Below are 16,793 nucleotides of genomic sequence, written 5' to 3'. Positions count from 1 at the left end.
GTATGGGCTTGTGTAAGGCCTCCAAAAATGCATCCAGTGCAGCAGAAACCAGTTTTGCATTTGTAATTAATATATTTATGATATATTTTTAATGATGAGTATAAAATATATAACTTATGACCATATAACTATAACAGTAGCCTATAAGACATTTCTTGATAAATGAACACTCATGCCAGCCAAGTATGTTAGGTATTTAAATCCTTGTGTCAATACAGTATATGCAAATGAAAATCAGTCAAGTTAAATCAAGTCCTGCCACTGTACAACAAGAGGAGTTTGATAGCGCCAAACTATAAGAATGTGCAATCACTTTGAAACTGTGATGTTACTTTGGAAAAAAATCAATCTGTTTGTTCATTTGGAAGGAATGAACCCTGCAGGCAGGCCTATGTTTTTTAAAAACGGCATCACAATAGGTATAGATGTCTTAATGTTGGCTACAAATAACCACAAAAGAGTCATGTGGCCCAAAGCAAGTTGATTAGTGGAAAAAGTTTATTTTATTTTTATTTTATTAACGAGACCCTCAGAGTAAGACCACTCAAAAGTTCAATATGTTATTGTTTGTTAATAATATTCAAGAATATAATTTCTATTTCTTAGGAAATTCTGGGCACTGCATCGCTGCTATACATGAATTTCTGATGGCAAGCCAACAATCAGTAATGATTTATCAAATATTCTGTGACTGGCTAAAGAGAAAAGGAAAAAATGCTCAGTGTATCAAATCATGTTAATATCCAGCTTTTTAATCATAAATTCACCAAGTATGTGAATTATTTACAATTGATAAACATATTTAGGCTAAATTGCTTCACAGGGCACAAGCTATAAGCTGAGCATTTCTGGTCAATAGCTTCTTCTTTATTTGTTTTCTGATAAAACCTCAGAATGCCTATGAGACATTTCTTGATAAATGATCACTCATGCCAGCCAAGTATGTTAACTTAGGTATTCAAATCCTTGTGTCAATACAGTATATGCAAATGAAAATCAGTCAAGTCAGATCAAGTCCTGCCACTGTACAACAACTCGCAGTCTTTTCAGCGTTGAGTGGTCCGTTCTCGTTAATGCATTAGTTGTATTTCTTCGTCAACATTTTTTGGATTGCCTTCTGAGTTTGCCATGAAAGACTTTTAACATAATCTTCTTCATCATCGTCTGCTTACTGCAACTGTGCGTGACACATAGTAGCATGTAAAATGTCCTCTTTTTTTTCTTCTTTTTTTTTACGAGACCCTCAGAGTAAGGCCACTGAAAAGTTATTGTTTGTTCGTAATATTCAAGAATACAATTTTTATTTCTTAGGAAATTCTGGGCGCTGCACCGCTGCTATACGGGCCATTCCACAGAATTGGTTCAAAGTCCGACTTGGAAACGTCTTGAAAGGAAAAGTTTTGTTTGTATACAAATTGTATAATATCCAACACATTTCTAGTAATTGTGCAGTTAATTTTCATATTGTATTTTCAGAAAGTTTTGGAATATTTTTCCTCTCCCCAAATTTGTCACTACCAAACCACAATAATACATAATTTAGTAAGAAGGCTTATAATGACCTATTAATATTTTGTTTACATATACCTTGTAAATATATTTTTAGCTATTCAAAAAAAGTTTTTACAGGTAAATCAATAACAATTAGCATTTTAACAGTATTTCAAGTGTAATTTATAAGATTTGTTGTATTTTTAATCCAATCTTTCTTTGTAAAAAGCATTGGCCTGTGACATAATCATACTAATATCAAAGTTAAGAATTCATTAGTTTGAATATACATTGAACCAAACACTGTAATAACATCTTAGTTGATAATTCAATATACTTTATTTTAGACAAAACATCCATGCTTCGGTTGTGACGGCAAATTTCCGGCAGTGACAGTAATGTTTTGTATAGCCACCACATCACATTACAGAATTTTAACTCGCATGCTAAAACATACTATTAATGATTTCCATAACTTTACAAAAATTTTGTTTATTTCCCCCAAATAAATATGTGTTCCCTTTTGTCACTACAATGATGACATGTTTCGGTAGTGACAATTTTAGATACTTTTGAGCCTAGCTCAAATATGCTAATCAGCACATGGTTAACTAGCACAGTTCTGAACCGTAACACAAAAACTCAATTTAATGGAATAACCCCCCCAAAAAATTAGCTTAATTGCAGAATAAAGGTGCTTGGTAGTTATGTTCCTTAAAGTTACACACAGATTTTCAGACTTTTTAACACATTCTCCTCAAAATGTTGGTCTCCATCTACAATGAAAAATGTGTAAAAAAAAAAAAAAAAAAAAAAAAAACATTTCAATATCATTTTCACAAGTTGAAATTTAGGGGTTAGGGTTGGGGACAGCCTCCTCCCAATTAAAAGTACTCAATAAATGATGATTTCATATATATTAAGCTTACTTATATTTTGCCAACGGTATGCCAATAAAAAAACGGTAACACTTTACAATAAGGTTCATTAGTTAACATTAGTTAATGTATTAACCAACATGAACTAACAATGAGCAATACATCTGTTACAGTATTTATTCATCTTTGTTAATGTTAGTTAGTAAAAATACAGCTGTTCATTGTTTTTTCATGTTAGTTCACAGTGCATTAACTAATGTCAACAAACACAACCTTTGGCTTTAATAATGTATTAGTAAATGCTGAATATAATATAAGATTAATAAATGCTGAAGAAGTATTGTTCATTGTTAGTTCATGTTAACTAAGGTAGTTAACTAATGAACCTTAGTGTTACCAAAAAAACTTTATTTTTAAGAGTGAAGAGTAACGAGACAATAGATCAAGTGAATCATTTACATTGTGACCCTATCGCTTAAAGGGACAGTTCACCCAAAAAGGAAAATTCTGTCATCATTTACTCATCCTCAATTTGTTCCAAACCTGTATGAATTTGTCTCTTCTGCAGAACACAACAGAAAATATTGTGAAAAATGTCAAAACAGTTGATGGACCCCATTGACTACCATAGTATTTTTTTCCATATGTGGAAGATAATAATTCGATATAGTGCTTTTCTGGTACTCAAAGCGCTTCACATGGGGGAATCTCCTCAACCACCACCAATGTCCAGCATCCCCCTGGATGATGCGACGGCAGCCATATTGTGCCAGAACGCCCACCACACACCAGCTTATTGATGAAGCCGATCAGTATATGGGGATGATTAGGACGCCATGATGATGGACAGAGGCCAAGGGGCAAATTTGGCCAGGATGCCGAGGTTAAACCCCTACTCTTTTCCGAAGGACATCCTGGGAAGTCCGGACCTCGATTTAACATCTCATCTGAATGACGGGTTAATGGGGCCCATCAACTATTTGGTTACCCATATTCTTCAAAATATCTTATGTGTTCAGCAGAAGGAAGAAACTCATACAGGATTGGAACAACTTAAGGGTGAGTAAATGATAACAGAATTTTCATTTTTGGGTGAACAATCCCTTTATTTGACCCTAGCAACTCAGGGTTGGTTCAAATGTCATCTTTTTTTTTAAAAACCTAGAAAACTAGATAACTAACAATGACAACAATAGGCCTATTTCACAAGATGGCCCCCAAGACCGGAAGTAGGGTAAACTCTTTTCCGGTGAAAGCGCTAGCAGTTACAGTCGGAGGACAAATGCGGAAACTATAAGCGGTTTAGTCCTGTTGCTTACCTTTTTTTATGGTGTTTATGTCAACCCAAAGAATAAACAACCCTATTTATCACTTCACAGCTTTCCGTGTCTTACGGGTTTTCATGGAACAAATGGGGAGACGTTAAATCACGCCAGACACAGACGGCAAAAAGACTTCTGGTCGTGCCGCCCGCCCGAATCGCTATTCATTTTCAAAATGGACTTTGAACAGCTTGTTTTCTCTCCCAGTCATTCATATAACGTTATCTGACAAAAGTAAGAATATCAGATGTTGTCCGTTTTGTTGATAGTTTTCAGGGAGTTGTGAAAAGATCGAAATTGGACAAATTCTTGACGTTTGCTTAGTGCTTACATAAAAAAAGTTCCATTCATTTTTGGCATGACACTTGATGACTAAGCTCACATTTAACGTTAATATATCGAAAAACAATAAATAAATAAATTGAAATGATGTCTGATTGTAGGCTATGAGTTAAATCTAGTGGCTTTTGTTAAAAAAAAAATCATGTTATTAAGTGTTTGTCCAGGAGATTGCAGCAATCTTCCATTACTAGATTATGGCTCCTTTTTCATGTTACCATGAATGAAACTAAGAATTGTACATCTTTACAGTGAATTTGACCTAACGTTGCTAGTATGTCTAATAATGAAATTAAGGCAAATAAAAAAATATTTAGACTAAAAACATAAATGAAGTGATTGATTTTACATGTTTAAAAAAAATCATGTTACAAAATAATATTTAACTGTCTGGGGTCCCCTTATGAAAAGAAAATATTCCCTATATGAATGATCAATATATGAAATGGTTTAACAGTATATTTGAAAACATACAGAATAATATATGGTGATAATATATTACAATATATTGAATGAAACATGTCATTCAAGTCACTTTTTGCATAGAAACAAGTCATTTTCATATATTTAAAAATGTGAGAATATATTTACTAATATATAATGTAATTTTATATTCAGTAATACACTAAAAAATATATACAGGGATTAAAGTTATCCGTCTAAGTTAATATCAGGTTTCCCCCTGTCCTTATGTCTTAAATTACCCTTTTCATTATTTTAAGGCCGTAAATATGCTTATATTTCTCAAATAGTGTAATAAATGTCTTAATTTTAGTTCGAATGGGTCGGAAGGACGAGGTGTTCACCCGCTTAGGGAGATGTGATCAAAGCCTGGACTGGAGCAAAAGCCCGTTCCTTTCTGCACAGAAGCGTTCTATTATCACTCCGCTCCTGATCCACCCACTCACGGGAAAAACTGCTCCGTGTTCAAACAACTTTAAAAATGATTCCAATATGTTTATTTTTTTAAACCACAAACGTCTGAATTTATAAGACTATATGTAACGGTTTGGAAAGTATTTTACACGTTTAATAAATGTCCCAGCTGCCCTTGCTTGCACAAGTAAACAGCAGGCCTGGCATAGCGCACCCAGGTAAAAAGCAAAGAAAGTTACAGAAAACAACTTCTACAAACAATTTTAATTTGCCAACAGGTAATAATAATAAATAAAAGTGCATGGCGTGCAAATCGGGTAACAAGTGCAATATAAACATGTTTTGTCAGGGCATCAGTCCCGAACCGGCATCAACACTCCATTTCAACATCTGCTTCCTCCTTCACACGCGCCTGGCGTGATTTAACTTCTCCCCGGTTGTTCCATGAAAACCCGCAAAACACGAAAAGCTGTGAAGTGATCAATAGGGTTGTTTCTTCTTTGGGTTGAAACATAAAAAGGTAAGCAACCGCTTTTAGTCTCCGCATTTGTCCTCCGACTGTAACTGCTAGCGCTTTCACCGGAAAAGAGTTTACCCTACTTCCGGTCTCGGCGGCCGTTTTTGTGAAATAGGCCAATAGCGAGAGGTTTCAAAACCAAAGCAAACAATCGACAACAGTGGCTCCAGGTGGTCAATATTAGAAATAATACAAACATTAATCTCTTTTCAAACAGTTATACAGTTATTTTTGCACAAATTACAGAATTACCAACACAATTGGACAATGTGAAATGTGTATATCAAATAATAATTGTTAGAAAAGCAAAAGCATTTTAATTCTTAGAGGGATAATAGAGGGATAATAAGTGACTAAGCATCACAATTTGTTTATGAGTTTAATATAAAATGAAATAAAATAAAAAATTTCGACGGCCTAAACCGCCGATCTGTTCTTGCGTTTGATGGCAAACCTCCTGGCAAACAGACGTTCCCTCATGAGTACATGGTGAGTCCAATCCACTTTTTAGTGGATGCACAGAAATTGGTTGTGAATGTATTGAATCGGAAATAGAAAATCAAACAGAATTTTTCTTTTTAAACACTTGTACAGTATGTGTATACAGTAGAAAAAATATGCTTACATCAGGATTACCTCACTCTCCCTAAGAGTTATCTTCCCACTTTCACAGAGTCTCTGGAATATTCCTGATGAAGAAAATAAAGGCTGTTAAAATGTAATAATAATAATAATAAATACGCAGGGTATTTAGCTCAAACTTTTTCAGGGTCAAACCGAATTTTGTTTACCAGTGTGTGACACAACTCTTAGTAGCTTACCCCGATGTTTTTTTTTTTTGTTGTTGTTTTTTTTTAGGTCCTGAACATCAAATTAGGCCGGCACGGTGGCTCAGAGGATTTCTGTGTGGACTTTGGTTAAATTGAAAAGTTTAAAATGACCCGTAGATGTTACAGTGAGAGTGTGAATGTGAGTGTTTGCACTGGGAAAGGCTCCAGCTTTCTGTATAAGGAAACCAGAGAGAGAGAGAGAGAGAACATCAAATTGTCTTTCTGTCTAGTGTTACTGTTGCACACTTAAAACAGACTCCGTCTTTTCTTTTGCAACTTTATTTTGCCAGTTCTGTTGGAATTATATTTTTTTTACACGAAGCAACACAACATCTTCTCACATCAGCTATATAGCCTACGTTCATTTTTTTCGGCTCCGCCCTCGACACCGCGACTGCGTTGGCTTATATCATCGTAAATGAACTTTCACCTTTCAGTAACATAAATCAATACAATATCCAGAATATTTATCAAATGAAATTACAATGAAATTATAGTGATTTCCTTACAGAATTCTAAACATATTCCTATTCTAGGAAATTATGAAATTATAAAATAATACTCCTAGGTCGCAACACCCTCCCCCACTAAAAAAAAAAAATGTCTAAACATTTTCTTTCCTATCTTCACAATATTAATCAACAATGTCCCCACAACGGAACACATGGTGGAAGGTAAGTACACAGGTAAGTATTTTCACACACATCATACATCACAGGGTATTTGTAACATTATCTCTCAGTATTTTTTTTTCTCCTTTGGCAAGTCTCTCATGGCAACAATACAAGACTAAGTGTCCATAGTCCATTAGTATCAAAGGGTGAATAATCCATTGAAGTATTGGTGGGGCCCCCCAATCTTCACAAAGGGACAAGGAAAGTACCATATACACCCAAACTTATGTGTCTACATATTCCAAAGAGAGAGAGAGAACATCAAATTGTCTTTCTGTCTAGTGTTTCTCACTAGCCATGCAGTTCAAACGCATGACAAGGCAAATGAAACCCTCCAGAGAGATCTGTTCTGAAGCACAACCATGAGACTCAGGATGTCTTCATTTAGATGCAAGCCTAGGGCACAAAAACCATGATATACAGTAAATACAGGATCTATACAATGTGTGAATGAAAATATCATATCATAATATCTCTGTTTTCAATTTTAGGGGTCACTGGGCAGCTATAGAGATACACTGTACCACCAGCAGCGATGTTTGTAAAAATAGTTAGTGCAAATATTGAATTCTTTTCTACTACTAAGGAAATTACAATATTTTCTACAATGTTTTACTGCAGCAAAGTATAAACTGTATAAGCTTCAACCTGTTTTCTCTAATGCATTTTGCAGTTCGTTCAAAGACAGAACGCCATCTTTGGAAGTATCCATGCTGTAGAAGATTTCCTGTATAAAAATGTAAGTGTCTTAATAAAAATCAATACATATCTCTGTTTCTTGTCCTAATACAATAACAATCAAAGCTAAATTCCAGACTCAAATCCACTCACCTTGTACATCATAACAAAGAAGGGTCCACAGATGAAGAAATTCTTCCAGTGACAGAACTATTTTTATTGTTACAGTCAAGAAATCTTTCTAGAGCTAAAACATGTTTCTTCACAGTATGACTGGAAACACAAGCGGATAAATGTGTATAAATCATATATCATTGTTAAACATATTATTTTTTAATAGTTTTTAATTACTTGTTTAAGGAAAAAAGGATACATATGCGACCTAAAAATGAGAAAAGAGACAACAGTAGCATCGGCAACTGCTAAAATCACAATTAAAATCAAAATAAGTGAAGTGATTGACAGAAACTCATCTGAACTCATCTGAATCTTTGTCATTATAAGACACTGACATCCTACATATTTGCCAAAGGACAAAACGTTGGTCCACATATTTCACATTAGTAACTTAAGTGACTATTGTTATTATTATTATTTTCTTGGAGGAAAGATTGTGTGCATGTTTATTTCTGTGCATGATATTATAAAATACATTCGGCTTTTTAGACACTCTATTAGAGTTTATGGTTTGCTTTTATGGTATGGGCTTGTGTAAGGCCTCCAAAAATGCATCCAGTGCAGCAGAAACCAGTTTTGCATTTGTAATTAATATATTTATGATATATTTTTAATGATGAGTATAAAATATATAACTTATGACCATATAACTATAACAGTAGCCTATAAGACATTTCTTGATAAATGAACACTCATGCCAGCCAAGTATGTTGGGTATTTAAATCCTTGTGTCAATACAGTATATGCAAATGAAAATCAATCAAGTTAAATCAAGTCCTGCCACTGTACAACGAGAGGAGTAGTTTGATAGCGCCAAACTATAAGAATGTGCAATCACTTTGAAACTGTGATGTTACTTTGGAAAAAAATCAATCTGTTTGTTCATTTGGAAGGAATGAACCCTGCAGGCAGGCCTATGTTTTTTAAAAACGGCATCACAATAGGTATAGATGTCTTAATGTTGGCTACAAATAACCACAAAAGAGTCATGTGGCCCAAAGCAAGTTGATTAGTGGAAAAAGTTTATTTTATTTTTATTTTATTAACGAGACCCTCAGAGTAAGACCACTCAAAAGTTCAATATGTTATTGTTTGTTAATAATATTCAAGAATATAATTTCTATTTCTTAGGAAATTCTGGGCACTGCATCGCTGCTATACATGAATTTCTGATGGCAAGCCAACAATCAGTAATGATTTATCAAATATTCTGTGACTGGCTAAAGAGAAAAGGAAAAATGCTCAGTGTATCAAATCATGTTAATATCCAGCTTTTTAATCATAAATTCACGAAGTATGTGAATTATTTACAATTGATAAACATATTTAGGCTAAATTGCTTCACAGGGCACAAGCTATAAGCTGAGCATTTCTGGTCAATAGCTTCTTCTTTATTTGTTTTCTGATAAAACCTCAGAATGCCTATGAGACATTTCTTGATAAATGATCACTCATGCCAGCCAAGTATGTTAGGTATTCAAATCCTTGTGTCAATACAGTATATGCAAATGAAAATCAGTCAAGTCAGATCAAGTCCTGCCACTGTACAACAACTCGCAGTCTTTTCAGCGTTGAGTTGTCCGTTCTTGTTAATGCATTAGTTGTATTTCTTCGTCACCATTTTTTGGATTGCCTTCTGAGTTTGCCATGAAAGACTTTTAACATAATCTTCTTCATCATCGTCTGCTTACTGCAACTGTGCGTGACACATAGTAGCATGTAAAATTTTTTTTTTTTTTTTTTTTTTTTTTTTACGAGACCCTCAGAGTAAGGCCACTGAAAAGTTATTGTTTGTTCGTAATATTCAAGAATACAATTTTTATTTCTTAGGAAATTCTGGGCGCTGCACCGCTGCTATACGGGCCATTCCACAGAATTGGTTCAAAGTCCGACTTGGAAACGTCTTGAAAAAAAAAAAGTTTTGTTTGTATACAAATTGTATAATATCCAAGGTACACATTTAGTAATTGTGCAGTTAATTTTCATATTGTATTTTCAGAAAGTTTTGGAATATTTTTCCTCTCCCCAAATTTGTCACTACCAAACCACAATAATACATAATTTAATAAGAAGGCTTATAATGACCTATTAATATTTTGTTTACATATACCTTGTAAATATATTTTTAGCTATTTAAAAAAAGTTTTTACAGGTAAATCAATAACAATTACCATTTTAACGTATTTCAAGTGTAATTTATAAGATTTGTTGTATTTTGAATCCAATCTTTCTTTGTAAAAACCATTAAATTAATTGTCACCGGGTGACTAAGCCGGAACTAAAATTCGGTGCATAGTCCCCCGGGGGGAGCACTTCCGGTGTAACATCAGGCCGGTTCTGGTTTGCCGTCATGGCCGATCTAACGGGAAAACGCGGAGAAATTGTTTACAGCTGAATGAAATGAGAGTTGATTACGGTGGCGAGCGAGAGTGTATGTTTGCAGAGGATATAAATGGAGCAGTTGAAGGAAGGGAAAAGCGGCGAGGTACGGGGAGTGAAGGACTGGCCAAAAGTGAGCAGACGGGCGAGGGAGAAGATTGTCCCCGTGAGTGTGAAGACCAACATTTATGAAGAGTTAAGTACCCAATTCCAGCTTTCTGTACTAACATTGTGATTGAGTTTATGGAGGCCTTGTGACCTATTAGAAGATCTGTCCATGTTCGCTGTTCTATTTTCATGAGGTTGAAGCTGGTGATGGGAAGGCACGTTTGTGTTCCTGAATAACCCCCCTGTGCAGCCGCCTCATCATTGCACTTTCTCCCCCCCCCCCCTTCGGTTGGAACCCGAGCAGCAGTTTGGATGATCCAGGTTGAATGGAGGGAAGGCTTAAACCCACTGTGAGGTATTTGTGGAATTGCAGTGCTTACAAGTTGAAGTGTGCACGTGTGAATTGTGGAGGGATTGCTGTATACACAAGTGTGAAGAAGATTTAACCATTCCGTTCGCTCCAATTTTTCCTGGGATCGTCCAGCCCGTGTGGGGTGGGGAAGTTTATAGTCCAGCTGTATAGATGTGTGCAGGTGCCGATTGACTCTCATCTTGAGGAAACGAGAAGGCCAGTCACTCACGTCGCCCAGAACTCACCGATCTCGAAGACCGCCACTTCCTGAGTTCCTCACGAGTCCAAAGCTCCTCTACTGCAGGTACTTCAGGTCTATTGCTGCGTTACAGGAACCGAGAAAGCCAGTCATTCACGCTGCCCAGGACTCACCGACCTCGAAGACCGCCACTTCCTGAGTTCCTCACGAGTCCAAAGCTCCTCTACTGCAGGTACTTCAGCTCTTTCAGCTCTATTGCTGTGTTACAGGAACCAAGAAAGCCAGTCACTCACCTGAAGGTCCCCTTGCCTGAGCTCCCGAGTTCACTGCCGTCTGGAAGGAGTAGGAAATGCTAGCCATCACGTTGTCTGGAGTTGTTCTCCTGGAGATCCTTGTAGCCCGTCTTGAGCTCCACCGTGATCCTAAGGAAACAAGAGAAGTCTGTTACTTATCCACTTTGAGTCACTCACCTGAAGGTCCCCTTGCCTGAGCTCCCGAGTTCCACTGCCGTCTGGAAGGAGTAGGAAACGCCAGTCCTCACGTTGTATGGAGTTGCTCTTCTGGAGACACTTGTAGCCCGTCTTGAGCTCCTCCGGGATCCTAAGGAAACAAAAGAAGTCTGTTACCTACCCATTCTGAGTCATTCACCTGAAGGCCCCTTTGCCTGAACTCCTGAGTTCCGCTGCCGTCTGGAAGAGTGGAACGAGTTTAGCCGTCCAGGCGGACGCCCTTTTAAACCGGTTTTAATATTTAATAAAGACAAATTACTTACTGTACCTTGTGTCCAGCCTCGTGGTGTTCTTGGTGTAGCTCCTCAGAGTGGTAGTTGGTACGGGTCGTGGTTTCTCCCCACCCCCGGCCTGTGACATAATCATACTAATATCAAAGTTAAGGATTCATTAGTTTGAATATACATTGAACCAAACACTGTAATAACATCTTAGTTGATAATTCAATATACTTTATTTTAGACAAAACATCCATGCTTCGGTCGTGACGGCAAATTTCCGGCAGTGACAGTAATGTTTTGTATAGCCACCACATTATAGAATTTTAACTCGCATACTAAAACATACTAAGATAGGAGACCGGGAGCAATTGTAACAGGGGGCGATTGTAACACTCTATTCCTCCAATCAGAAACAAGCTAGAGTGATGACACTTAATCTGTACATGCCCAGTAGGATTCTCTCTCTATCTGTGGAAAAGAAGCAAGAAATTTTCAACTTTAGCAGAAGTTGTTAACGACAAACTGATTTTGAGGTATGAAAGTTATTTTTTGGAAAAGTATTTTTCTTCTGCTGTCTAAAGTTTAGATGTCTGTGAATTTAAACTTATATACATTTTATCCCAGGTTATTGATTAAAAACGAACATGAACAACCTATGCTAATACAGGTTGGGCTAGCTAGCATATAAGATTTTGTCATGGCTGCAGTATCGGGGGCAATTGTAACACTGTTACAATTGCCCCCGAGCCACAAGGCCCATTGTGATAAGCTTGTTTGTGTGTGTTGACATACTTTTCTGTTAAAAAATGAACATATTTCACTAAATTCTATTGTAAAACTTCATTTTAAAAGGGTTTATTAAAATAAATGTTTGTTCCAGTATTAACAAATCATCAATTAACATTTTTTTATATAATGCGTGTGATGCCTGACATCTAAAAAAAATTTAACCATATACAAAAAAACTCTTAAGTAACTATTAAATACAACAGCAGTAAAGTGATTACTTTGAGGTAGGCTTTTATTTGAGATAAAGTGGTTAGGAGTTATGTCTCAGTGTTACAATTGCCCCCACACACTGTTACAATTAGCCCCTTGGCGGGGGAAATTGTAACACTCTGACTTCTTGCATTTAATTAAATATTTTAGTCTTGTTCTTATAAGTGAAAATATATAAATTGTATTATTAATTAGTGCACATATATATGTTTCTTGTATCAAAAGATGACTAGTCTATCTCAAGTAGTTTGTGAGTTATTAAGGAAAATGTAAAATATGTTACAATTCCCCCCGGTCTCCCCTACTAATGATTTCCATAACTTTACTAAAATGTTGTTTATTTCCCCAAAAATTAAATGACATGTGTTCCCTTTTGTCACTACCAAAACAATGATGACATGTTTTGGTAGTGACTGTTTCAGTAGTGACAATTTTAGATACTTTTGAGCCTAGCTCAAATATGCTAATCAGCACATGGTTAACTAGCACAGTTCTGAACCGTAACACAAAAACTCAATTTAATGGAATAACCCCCCAAAAAAGTTAGCTTAATTGCAGAAAAAAAGGTGCTTGGTAGTTCCCTTTCGAGAGGTTCCTCCTATTGCGTAAGTAGCTTACGCTATGGGAAAACTCCTTTTCTCGAGAAATATTGAAGTCTTTATGTAAAACGCATTGCAGCTGCACAGCATACAGCAATGAGCGAGGCAGCTCGGTCATTGGCTGTGCTGCGGCAACTGCACGAACCTATGACGGGGCGACTCTGAACCCGCTTCCAATGAGCGTGCTTCGCGCCCGCGCGCGTCAGGGCCCGCCAAGATGGGCGTGCCAAAGGGCTATATATTGGGCGCCCCGTCGTCTGACTTCTTTAGATTTAATCTCCTTCAGCAAAGACCTTCTCTTCGCTGGATCCTCCGGATTTTTGGAGTCTTTTCGCCGCCGCCGTCGACAAGCCTACAGCAGGACTGCTACGAGGACGCCGGCGCCTTCAGCCGCCTTCGAACGCCTTCTGCTAAGCCATCCGGCGCGCATCACCTATATCCTTTCAAAGCTACCAGTCTTTGCCCCCGTGACACTTTTCTAAAAGAGCAAATTAACTGGGCGTTGTTTCAAATGCCTTCCTGTGCCTCGTGTCGAGGCCCTCTTCAGGACGGGGATCGTCACATCATTTGCACCCGCTGACGTGTGACGCCCTGGGCCTCACCGAGCTGCGCGCTCGCTTCGCCGCTTTCGCCGCGAAAGAGCCCACCACCACCGTGCTTCCATCCCCTCTGGTCGAGCCGCGCAAGAAGAAGCGCCGCTCACAGAGGCCGCCAGAGCACGCGGTTTGCAGTGGCGTCACGCCGGGCCAATCCCCGCGTGCTTCACCACCACCCGAAGACTCCCCGCCGCCAGTCCAGTTCACACAGGCGGACCAGCACCCCTCCAGCAGAGCGATGGGTCTCGTCTCGTTTGGCACGTTAGGGGATGACGACGAAAAGGATGACAGCCTTTCCTTTGATGCTGCATCCGACGACTGGCCTGGCTCGTCCTTCGACCCCGCGCCATCGACGTTAGCGGGCACGAGCGTGGGCTCCAGCATGGACTCGGAGATCGTCCGCATCCTATCTAAGGCCGTGGAAGACCTCGGGCTCGATTGGTCTTCCCCGGAAGAACCCGCCCGCAGCCGACTGGACGAGTGGTTCCTGCAGGGGCGCTGGCAGGCTCCTCTGCAAAAGTCCTCCCCTTTCTTCCCGGAAGTTCACAACGAACTCACGAAGTCGTGGAAAGCCCTGCACTCCGCTCGCCTGAAGCCTTCTTTCTCTTCGTCGCTCTCCTCTGTGGACGGCGCGAAAGAAAGAGGCTACGAGGGGACTCCGCCAATCACCTGTGCCCACCCTCCACCGCTGGATGGAAAGCCAAAGCTTCTCATCCCTCGAAGCCTTGCCGATCTACTTCAGCTCTCGCCAATATTCAATATTTCTCGAGAAAAGGAGTTTTCCCATAGCGTAAGCTACTTACGCAATACTCGTTCCCTCCTCTCAGGGAACCGAGGTTACGTCAGTAACCGAGTCGTTATGTTCCTTAAAGTTACACACAGATTTTCTGACTTTTTAACACATTTCCCTCAAAATGTTGGTCTCCATCTACAATGAAAAATGTAAAAAAAAAAATACAAATAAAAAATAAAAAAACATTTCAATATCATTTTCACAAGTTGAAATTTAGGGGTTAGGGTTGGGGACAGCCTCCTCCCAATTAAAAGTACTCAATAAATGATGATTTCATATATTAAGCTTACTTATATTTTAAATATTATTCAATAGATAAAAGAAGGATCTTAGTAAAAATCTAAAATTTGAACAATTGAATGCTTTTTAAATGTGTTTTTTGGTTGTGGGACAGCAGTTTGCCCCAATTCTGTAAAATGGCCCATACACGAATTTCTGACGGCAAACCAACAATCGCTTTTTCAAACATTCTGTGACTTTGGCTATAGAAAAAAGGACAAAGAGAAAAGGGAAAATGCTCAGTGTTCCAAAACGTTAATATCATGCATTTCTTTACACTCTTAAAAATAAGGTTCCAAATGGGTGTTTTAGTATCAGTGTCATAAGAACCATTTTCGTTTCCCCAAAGAACCTTTCAGTCAACAGTTCTTAAAAGAACCATTTTTTTCTTAGTGTGATCTCAATTTGTAAAGAAAGACGTCACATACATATTCAACCACGCATATCTATAGACTAAACCAACACGATCTCATGAAAGTGCGTATCTATACCTATGTACTCACCCTCAAGTTGTTCCAAACCTGTATGGTTTTCTTTCTTCTGTTGAAGACAAAAAGAGATATTTTGAAGAATGTTGGTAACCAGGCATTTGACGGCACCCACTGACTTCCATAGTATTTTTTTTCCTACTATGGAAGTCAGTGGGTGCCATCAACGGTCTGGTTACCAACATTCTTCAATATATATATATATATATATTTTTTTTTTTTTTTTTTTACTTCAGCAGAAAAAAGAAACCAATACAGGTTTGGAACAACTTGAGGGTGAGTAAATAATGACATTTTCATTTTTGGATGAACTATCCCTTTAAGAACCCTTTTCCACTATAAAGAACCTATTGTGGAATGTGACGGTTCTGTGGATGTTAAAGGTTCTTCATAGAACTATTGATGCCAATAAAAAAACGGTAACACTTTACAATAAGGTTCATTAGTTAACATTAGTTAATGTATTAACCAACATGAACTAACAATGAGCAATACATCTGTTACAGTATTTATTCATCTTTGTTAATGTTGGTTAATAAAAATACAGCTGTTCATTGTTTGTTCATGTTAGTTCACAGTGCATTAACTAATGTCAACAAACACAACCTTTGGCTTTAATAATGTATTAGTAAATGCTGAATATAATATAAGATTAATAAATGCTGAAGAAGTATTGTTCATTGTTAGTTCATGTTAACTAGTTAACTAATGAACCTTATTGTAAAGTGTTACCAAAAAAACTTTATTTTTAAGAGTGAAGAGTAACGAGACAATAGATCAAGTGAATCATTTACATTGTGACCCTATCGCTTAAAGGGAGAGTTCACCCAAAAAGGAAAATTCTGTCATCATTTGTTCCAAACCTGTATGAATTTGTCTCTTCTGCAGAACACAACAGAAAATATTTTGAAAAATGTCAAAACAGTTGATGGACCCCATTGACTACCATAGTATTTTTTTCCATACTGTGGAAGTTAATAATTCGATATAGTACTTTTCTGGTACTGAAAGCGCTTCACATATGAAAGGGGGAATCTCCTCAACCACCACCAATGTCCAGCATCCCCCTGGATGATGCGACGGCAGCCATATTGTGCCAGAACGCCCACCACACACCAGCTTACTGATGGAGAGGAGACAGAGTGATGAAGCCGATTAGTATTTGGGGATGATTAGGACGCCATGATGATGGACAGAGGCCAAGGGGCAAATTTGGCCAGGATGCCGAGGTTAAACCCCTACTCTTTTCCGAAGGACATCCTGGGAAGTCCGGACCTCGATTTAACATCTCATCTGAAGGACGGGTTAATGGGGCCCATCAACTATTTAGTTACCCATATTCTTCAAAATATCTTATGTGTTCAGCAGAAGAAAGAAACTCATACAGGATTGGAACAACTTAAGGGTGAGAATAACAGAATTTTCATTTTTGGGTGAACAATCCCTTTATTTGACCCTAGCAACTCAGGGTTGGTTCAAATGTCATCTT

At 37.8% G+C, this 16,793-nt stretch overlaps 1 protein-coding gene across 1 annotated transcript in view; it reads right to left on the bottom strand.

Annotated features, from left to right (window-relative positions):
• The window catches only part of LOC130080302 (calpain-1 catalytic subunit-like), a 51,319-nt gene that overhangs the window by 15,583 nt on the left and 18,943 nt on the right, over positions 1 to 16,793 (bottom strand). The gene's annotated exons all lie outside the window — the stretch shown is intronic.

This window comes from Rhinichthys klamathensis, unplaced genomic scaffold (genome assembly GCF_029890125.1).
Source record: "Rhinichthys klamathensis goyatoka isolate OS25496 unplaced genomic scaffold, OSU_Roscu_1.1 h1tg000032l_1, whole genome shotgun sequence".
NCBI classification, from domain to species: domain Eukaryota; kingdom Metazoa; phylum Chordata; class Actinopteri; order Cypriniformes; family Leuciscidae; genus Rhinichthys; species Rhinichthys klamathensis.
This window is presented reverse-complemented; position numbering and strand designations above follow the sequence as displayed.